This window comes from Manis pentadactyla, chromosome 18, assembly GCF_030020395.1.
Source record: "Manis pentadactyla isolate mManPen7 chromosome 18, mManPen7.hap1, whole genome shotgun sequence".
NCBI lineage: Eukaryota > Metazoa > Chordata > Mammalia > Pholidota > Manidae > Manis > Manis pentadactyla.
Window position 1 is genome coordinate 2748192 of NC_080036.1, and position 8733 is coordinate 2756924.

Consider the following 8733-nt stretch of genomic DNA (forward strand, 5'->3'; position numbering starts at 1 on the left):
TGGACCGTGCAAGAGGTTTGTTTGTCATCTTTGGTTGCCGACACGAATGAGTACAAGGTACGTGTATTACTTTGGCTTCCCCTCAGGAACCATGATGAGTTAAGAAATGGCCAAGCGATGTGCCCTGTGAGAAGGTTTCGTCGTTTCAGAACATGCCAAGCAAGACTGCTGTGACACATATACTAAAAGCCTAAGAACACACACGGGAAGGGTGAACACCCCAATCTGGCTCATGTTTACCTCCGCAGAAACAGGAGGCAAATGGGCTCAAGTGATGCACGGGAGGCCTCCATCGCCTCTGCCACGTGTTACTTCTTCCTGAAAACATATTCCATATGAGAAAAGTGGGTTTATGAAAGCTGAGTGGTGGTCGTTCTCCACACATTTTTGATATGCTTGCTACTTAACAACAGAAACCAAAATTTTATAGATTAAGGGGGAAAAAAAAAACAGGAAGTGATGTCTCGGCAAGCTAAGAATCCTTCTAAGTGTCACAAAAGCCACTGGCAATAATAAATACAGGAAACATCTCTGTATGCAGGAAAAGTGGGACGTATGCTTTATGCTTTCAGTCAAAGAAGGTATGAGACACAGAAATGCATTTTCACTGGGGGGGGGAGGGGAGGAGGAAGGGGGTTGGAGGGAGAGGGAGGGGCTGGTGGCAGAAAGGAAAGAGGGAAGGAAGAGAGGAATTGAGAGAGGAAAAGAAATGGTGTCCTAAAAGTGTGAGAGGCTGGTTCCTGAAAAAAGGAAATCTTTGGACGAAAGCTGAACATAAAGAAGAAAGTTGCAGAAGGGCTGTGAAAAGGAACCTTGGGAAAAGAATCGATGTGTGTGATCAGGCCAGCTACGATCTAAATGAGTTTCTTTAAGATGATTTTTAATAGCAGAAGTAAGCTGGCACAAGAATAAAATCTAGTTTTCTCTGTGTCAGGAAGACAAAGTGTCCTGGGACTATTGGTCTGCTCTTCCTATGTGAGAGACTGTGAAAGGGCTGGTGTGTGTGTGTGTGTGTGTGTGTGTGTGTGTGTGTGTGTGTGTGTGTGTGTGTTGTGTGTGTGTGTGTGTTGTGTGTGTTGTGTGTGTGTTGTGTGTGTTGTGTGTGTTGTGTGTGATGTGTGTGCATTGCCTTTAAAGGCATCGACTTTTCAAACGATTTTCCTGTGCTGGGTGTTGCCTTCATTGGGTCTTTCATTCGTTAAGAAAATGGAGTGTGGTGTGCTTCCTAGTAAAAGAGCTGAGTTTTGCCAGCAACCGGGTCCCCTCCCGTATTTTGCCTGTGAAGACTTTCATTGTCCCTCTGGGCACACAGACAGCCAAGCATCTTTTTTCACAGTGTAGGAATGAATTAGCATGAGAATGGCCATCTTAAGGGCCAAAGAGCCGTTTTCTGAGTGCAGGACTCAGGAAAGGAGGAACTGGGTAAGGCTTGATAAACAGGTGTTGAAGAACAAGTTAATCATGGACACCGGGTTGCGGGCGGTTGCGACTCTGGTCAGCTTATCTTGCTGAACCACCCTAACATTTGAGGAGTGGTCTTATCTTGCTTTTGCTTAACCCCCAGGATGTAGCACAAGCCAAAATTTATGGAAAGTTACTGTGAGTCAGTGCTTTTCGAAAATGCCATAGAAACCCCTGGCTTTGAGTGCTCTGGGTCCTTGTGGAAACCCGCTGCGTCGGGCAGACACTTGGACCCCAGCTAGCTGGAAATAAACCTCGCTGTGTGACTTGCATTATCTTCTGTCTATTTGAAGAGGTGGTGGTCGACTCCGGACCCTAACCACAGTTATCCTAGTCTACGGAGTGTGTAAGTAAGTGCGAGTGAGAAAGAGAGGGAGAGGGAGCTGGAGAGGAGAGGGGGAGGGAGGGAGAGGAGAGGAGAGGAGAGGAGAGGAGAGGAGAGGAGAGGAGAGGAGAGGAGAGGGCGAGGGGGAGGCGGAGGGAGGGAAGAAACCAGAAACCTGTGTTGATACTTCAGACAAACTTACTCCAGTCCAATTCTAAGTGGCTAAACTGGTTTTGATTGTGTGAAGTTTCCACGGGAAACACTGTCCGACAAGATAGGCCTACAAAGCTTTCTGTGTGCTCTGTTTGTAGGTAGGGGTCCATCACTGCTTTGGAAATGATGTGGAACTCCTAGAAATCGGGAACGTTCTAGTCTCATCGGATCCCTGACGATGATGATTCTGTTACCCCACGATACGGCTGTCATCCAAACGGAGGCTCCCGTGGAAGGAACGAAACCTGGGCTTTGGGGACATGCCCTAGCTGACTGGCCCACCAAGGTGGCAGCAGCCACCGAATCCATAAAGCTGGTGGCCCAGGTGGATCCAGTGCATGCCTCTCTCCTACCAGCACACCAAACCCGATCCGAACCCCCTGGCTGTCAGACGCTCGACATCCTGATGTCTCTGCGACACAGAAGCAGCCTGGTCCCGACTCAGAGAGACATGAAGACGGGCTCCTTGGTGGGTGGGTGGGTGGGTGGGTGGTTGCAGACATCCACAGTCGGTCAGGGCCGTGGGAAACCCAATCCAACCCGGACAGTTTGTGTGCTGCCCAAAGAGACGGCTCAGCTCACCCCCACCCACAGAAGTTCTTTCCAACCTCACACGTTGACATATGTCCAAGTACTTCCTGTGATGCCCCGTGGAGCCAGAGCCCAGGGAGTCGACGCCTGGATCCGTGTTAACTAACCTTTAAACCCCCCACCCCCACCCCCCAAAATAAAATATAAAATAAAATGAAATGAAATATTACAAAGTGGGGGTGGGGGTGGGGGTGGGGGTGGGGGTGGGGGTGGGGTCAGGGGGAAGGCTAATCCACCTAGTGACCCGTCCGTCCGGCACTCCCGATCTGCCATCTCCGATTCCGCATGACTAGGAAGGGAAGCAGCCGCCGCTGCCATCGCAGAGCGGACCGCTTCCACCTAAGGGTCCGGACCAGGCCTGTGTGTCCTGAGAGATTCACAACCACCCTCCTTCGTATCCCTTAGATTTCCTCTCCTGTCGTCATCCTTCTGAGCACTGCACATGAGGCGTGGGGTCCCGGAAATCTCAAGCCCAGGCACCCTCCTGAAATGCCTAAAACGGTGGGGTTTCATCGGGCTGTCGCTCTTATACCAATAAGGGCCCTGAGGGATCCAACCCCGACTTAGGGGAGACGGCAGAATGACGGTCGGGGTCACGGGGCTCGTGGATGAAAACCGTCTTACCGACGGTCTGTGTTGCTCTACCGTCACGGGTGCTTGGTGTTATTTCATGGAACCTTCGTACCCGTTGTTCCTCGCCATGATGTCAGCCTGGGAACGAAACCACAGACAGCACAATGCTTGCCTGCTGGACAGAGCGAATGAGCCATCTAGGCCTTTCCCTGAAAAAGATGCTCTTCCTTAAGGAAAGGAAATTGAGGATCCCTGATGAGGACAGTTGACGGATAGATAGTATAGTTCATCCTCTTCTCTCTCTCCCTCTCTCCCCCTCTCCCTCTCCCTCTGTCTCTGTCTCTCTCTGGCTCTCCCTCCCCGCTCCCCTCAGCCCCCACCCCCTTCCTCTTCCCCTATTTCTTCCTTCCTTCCGTCTTGTCTTGTTGCTGCCCTGGACTTGTCACGGGCCGGGAATATCTCATCTCATCCGAAGTCATGTTTCAATCGCCCTCCTCCGAGGGGCATGACCTCCTTGGGAATGAGCTTTCCTAGCAACAGGGGACGGACGATGCCCTGACCATAAAAGGGCCTAGGTAAAATAGAAACATAAAACACACGTTACAGCTCTACAAAAGATCGTGACGAAAAGGGGGAGTGGGGGGCTGGTTAGGAAGGGGTGAGACAGCCAGCCCAAATCAAGCCACAGGACAGAGGGCTGCGGAACGGGGGCCGGGGGGACAGGGAGAGGATGCCGCTGGCCACCGGCTTGGCCGGCCAGGGGCCAGGTCGCTCAGTGGCCAGCTCCACATTTCTGACATGCAGTCGTTGCGGCCACTGTCCAGACGGACCCCAGAACCACTGCACCCCCCGCCCACACACCTTGTGTGGGACCAGCGTCTGGCCATCCCCCACGAGTCGTCTACCAGCCTTGTCTATGGACTGACTGACCAACCAACCACCCGTTCCCGGGCTCGCCCCGCTGGAGCCAGCCATCGTCCCAGGGGAAGGGAAACGACTATTTTTTTTTTTTTTTCCCCCTGGAGGCGGGTGTCCCCGGCCCCGCACCCTCCTAACCACGCCCCGTTTCTTGAGGCGGGTGGACATAGCGTTCCCGTGAACCGGGCCTGCCTGCTGGCGAAGCAGACCATTCTCGTCCCCATCCCAGGCCTCAAGTCCAGTCCTCCTCCCGGCTGGCTAGCATCTGTCAGGGCTCAAGAAGCCTTTCCGTCTCCGAGATCCGTCCTCTCGGTCGCTCTCCTGAGAGTTCTGAGGACTTGTCAGCGAGGAGGGGAGTTTGGCTTTGCTCATCCCCACCAAGGGTACCCTAGAACATCAACTGTTCTGTTCGAAAACACACTTGGGCCAAGGTCCCTGGCCAGCAGATCCCCTCGGCTTGAGGAAGTGATCTCTGAATCAGGCAAGCACGCCACCTAGTGACGAGAGAGAGAAGAGAGACGACAGAAAGGGAGGGTTTTTCTCAAGGCAGGGCAAGGAAGGAAGGAAGGAAGGAAGTCTTCCAAAGAAAACGGTTGTTATTTTTATTATGATTTTGGATGGGGTCACCTCCACGTGGGGACGAAAGTCTCCTCCTCCATCTCCCAGGTGGGTGGTTCCACCTTCTTGTGGGTGGGGAGGCATCCATGACCTATGTCTCTGACCGACCCAGGCTCAACCAGAAAATTCCTGACTGTCTGTCTCCCTGGCTAGAGTCGGGGCTGGGGTGGGCTGGGGGAGTGGGAGCGACCATGACGTGAGGCATGAAGCCGCGCTGCTGGGGTGAGTCCGCCTAGCCAAAGCGACCCCGCTGTCGGGCATGTGTTTTTCTTGCCCTTGCCCGCAGGTCCCAGAACGAACGGATCGAGCGGCCAGGGGCGGCAGGGCGGGGCCGCCGCCGCCACCGCCGCCCCCCAGCCTCAGTCCCCGGGCAGGCTGACGGTCACATCCGGGTCCCGCCCCCACCCCCACCCCCACCCGTTCCCCTCTGCCCTCTTCTCATTCAGAGGAAGGGGAAGGCGGGAGGTCACCGAACAGCCCTCCCTGTGTCGTCCACAAGCATCTCATCCCCTTGACCCCGCTCCGTCTGAGATACCAACTCGGCTTTTCCCCTGTGCAATTTCCCCGGGGACCAGGAGTTTAGTTCACCCCCCCCCCTCGGCACGAAACCCCCAGCTTTCGGTTCCCACCGAGTCAGCCGGGCTCACTCGGGAGTGGGGGAGGGGAGGGTCAGGGACGATCGACTTCAGCGGGCTTCCTTCAATCGCTCCTTTCAAATGCAGAAACTTCCCCCCGGTCCAATTCAATGGGAGCATTTGACTTCCCCCTCGGGGCTTCTCTCCATTGAATGTCTCTCTTCAACTCCCCCACCCACAGGCTGCAGCATGCAAATGGCGGGGGGTGGGGGTGGGGGATGGGGGATAAGGGCGGGATCTCTTGAGATACGCCCCTGAAAGCGGAGACCGAACTCAGCCTCCCTTTCGTAACCCAGGCAACCCCGTGAACCCTTTGAGAATCCTGGGCGTGGAGGCTGACGCCATACAAGATGTCTTCCCTGGAAGGGTCGGGGTGGGGCTGTGGGGGTGCTGAGGGCGGTTGGTGTGTGTGTGTGTGTGTGTGTGTGTGTGACCATCCGAGTCAAAGGGGTTGGGGAAGGGAGGGGCCGGACGCGCTTTGCAGATCTCGTCGCCGGTTCGCATTCCTAGGCCGTACCCAGGCTCAGAGGGAGTGATCAGGGCCGAGGGAGGCCTGGCAGGGGGTGGCTCCTCCACCCTGGCTTGTGGGCCCAGAGATCACACTCACTCCTAAAGCAACGCTGTTCTAGGACCGGGTTTTCATCGTCCATCATCTTCCAGATCGATGGGGCTCCCGGCCCCCACCGCCACCGCTCCCCGCGGGAAGTCCTTGGTGTCATCCCACACGTTCACGGTGTTGTTTGGGCAGCCACATCTGGGGAGGTCTCTCTCCCTGTGCAGTAGGTGAAACTGTCAGGGGGAAGCGTTGTGTATTGCGCTCGGTTTTGGTCCCTCCCCGCCGCCAACAAGAATCGAAGGGCAGAGACACAGTCATGAAGCACAGTACAAGTTTTATTGATAGTTACCTAAAGAGTGAAGAAGTGTGGACGGCCTCAGGGAGGAGAGGCAACCTGAAAGGTTTATTATGTTTTATTGAAAGAGAGCAAGTTGGAGAAAGGGGTGGCTGAGGGAGCCATGCCATTCAAGCTGTGTAGCAAAACTCAGGCTGGAAGAAGACCCCCACGAAGCAGGGGCCTTTGCAGCCGGCTCCCCCTATTACCCACCTTGATTTCGCTTTTTTTTTATTATACTCTTGGCCTTGCTTTGACCTGCCTTTTCGCTAAGGGTTAACTAACCTCTGCCGAGCAGTGTGGAAAGGATGAGAACATAAGTTTCCCAGGAGCTTTTCAGGACAGTGCTCCTGAAGAACGGAACACGCCGGGGCCCAATGGCGATCTCAGCATAAAGTACCGAAACCTACCGTCAGTCAAACATTGACCACCCCATTTCCACTGAGAATACCCCCCTTTTATTGTTACCATGCTAGTGAAACTAGTGATGGAGAGTTTTATAGAAATAGAGTTACGAGAGAATATTGACTTGAATAACCCTGTCTGACACTTCATCAATCTTCTCATCTTTTCTTCCTTCCCTCTGCTACTTCTATTAGCTTTTTTTCTTTCTTCCTTCCTTCCTTCCTTCCTTCCTTCCTTCCTTCCTTCCTTCCTTCCTTCCTTCCTTCCTTCCTTCCTTCCTTCCTTCCTCCCTCCCTCCCTCCCTCCCTCCCTCCTTCCTTCCTTCCTTCCTCCCTCCCTCCCTCCCTCCCTCATGACAGCCCTTGACTAGCATTTGTGCCTTACACGTGAAATCAACAAATCCCATAATTTTTCAAGAAGTAAAGATACTGCAAGACAAGTGCTGGGCCTGGAAGCCACAGGGCATACATCTGCCAAGAAGGAAAAAGCTAACCTTTTCCAAGAATATGGCTTCTCTCTCACTTACCAGCTTTACATCTCCCTGTATGGCCCCGGAAGATGGCTGGCTAGCCAGAGACGGGTAAGATTCGTCAAGGGAGGAACAACCTAAGACAGGCACGGTCGTAGGCAGGGGGGCCGGCAGGCAAGAAAATGGGGACCAACAGAGGGGAGGCTTAGAACCTCCCCCCTCCCCCCACCCCCCAGGGTTGAGAGAAACCTTCTGCAACCTTGGATGTTTTGCTGCCCTCGTCTGGTTTGGATTAAGACCTAGTCTATAGGCACAAACCTGATCATCGACACTTGCTCTCTTACCGCACTCAATCATGCCTTCCTTCTATCTATCTCTTGCATTTACCTACTACGTCAATATTTTATTAGAATTACATATCAAGTATAAAAAAAAAAAAGAATAATCGTACATCATACTTGACTTGATTGTTTATAGTTAACACACAGAAATAGTTTCTATGATATGAATGCCCTTGCATCGTTCACCATGTAAGAACTTGTTTAGTCCCTTCGGTAGTGGAGTCATGGCGACCTGTGTCTTATGTCAGGGAGATGTCGGTATCCACACAGAGGAAGGGGAAATGTAGTTTGCTGCTTACTGTGCCCTACAGAGGGGTGTATAATGAAGATATGAGTTTATGATTTTAGATTGATTATAAATTTATTAAAACTTGTAAGAATATTTTTGTGGGAAAGAAAGAATCCTAGCTCACTGTGGCAGTAGGTGACCTGAATTTCACCCTAAGCTGATAGACTCCGTAGTCGCTGCTACATACTGCAAGCTCCTACGGTGGTCCCATGCACTTAGAAACCGCGTCGCATAGAAACGTAAAACACAACAGAGTCCACGTTGCTAGGAAAAGTTTCTGTCAAGGAACAGAAAAATGATCACCTGTCTAACACTTGACCAACCATGACTAGATCAGAAAGAAGAAGAAGAAGAAGAAGAAGAAAAACTTGCTCATACCTATCAATCAATTGTCTATACCAATTAATCCACAGAAAAAAAAATATTCATATCCTTGTGCAAAATGGTATAAATAAAGCTGTCATCGGCACTTTGTCGGGAGATCACCTCCATCTGACTCTGTGTCCTGTCTCTCTGTGCACCGACTCCGTCTCATCCTTTTGGGCTTCACAACCCCCGCCCACCCCACCCCACCCACCCCCACTGGAGCTGGACTTTGGAAGGGCAGGTGAAGAGAGAGAGAGAGAGAGAGAGAGAGAGAGAGAGAGAGAGAGAGAGGCAGTGACTTGGGGAGACAGACTAACTGAGAGTGACTGAGTGACCGACTGAGAGTGACTGAGTCTCACTGGTGACTGAGAGTGACAGGCAGACTGACTGACGGAGTGGTGAGTGAGACCGACTCGAGGGACAAACTGCCTGAAACTGAGTGACTGACTGACCTGAAAGAAAAAAAAAAAAAAAAAAAGGACCTACCTGTCACTCGGTCTCGGTCGCCGTAGCTGGCGTGGGCGGTGACATGTAGAGCAGCGAACAGGAGGGAGGGTGTTCACTCCGGGGAGGTTTGATTCCCGTCCACAGCCGAAACGGTCCTGAGGTTCGCAGCGTCGTCCCTGCCCATGACGTCAT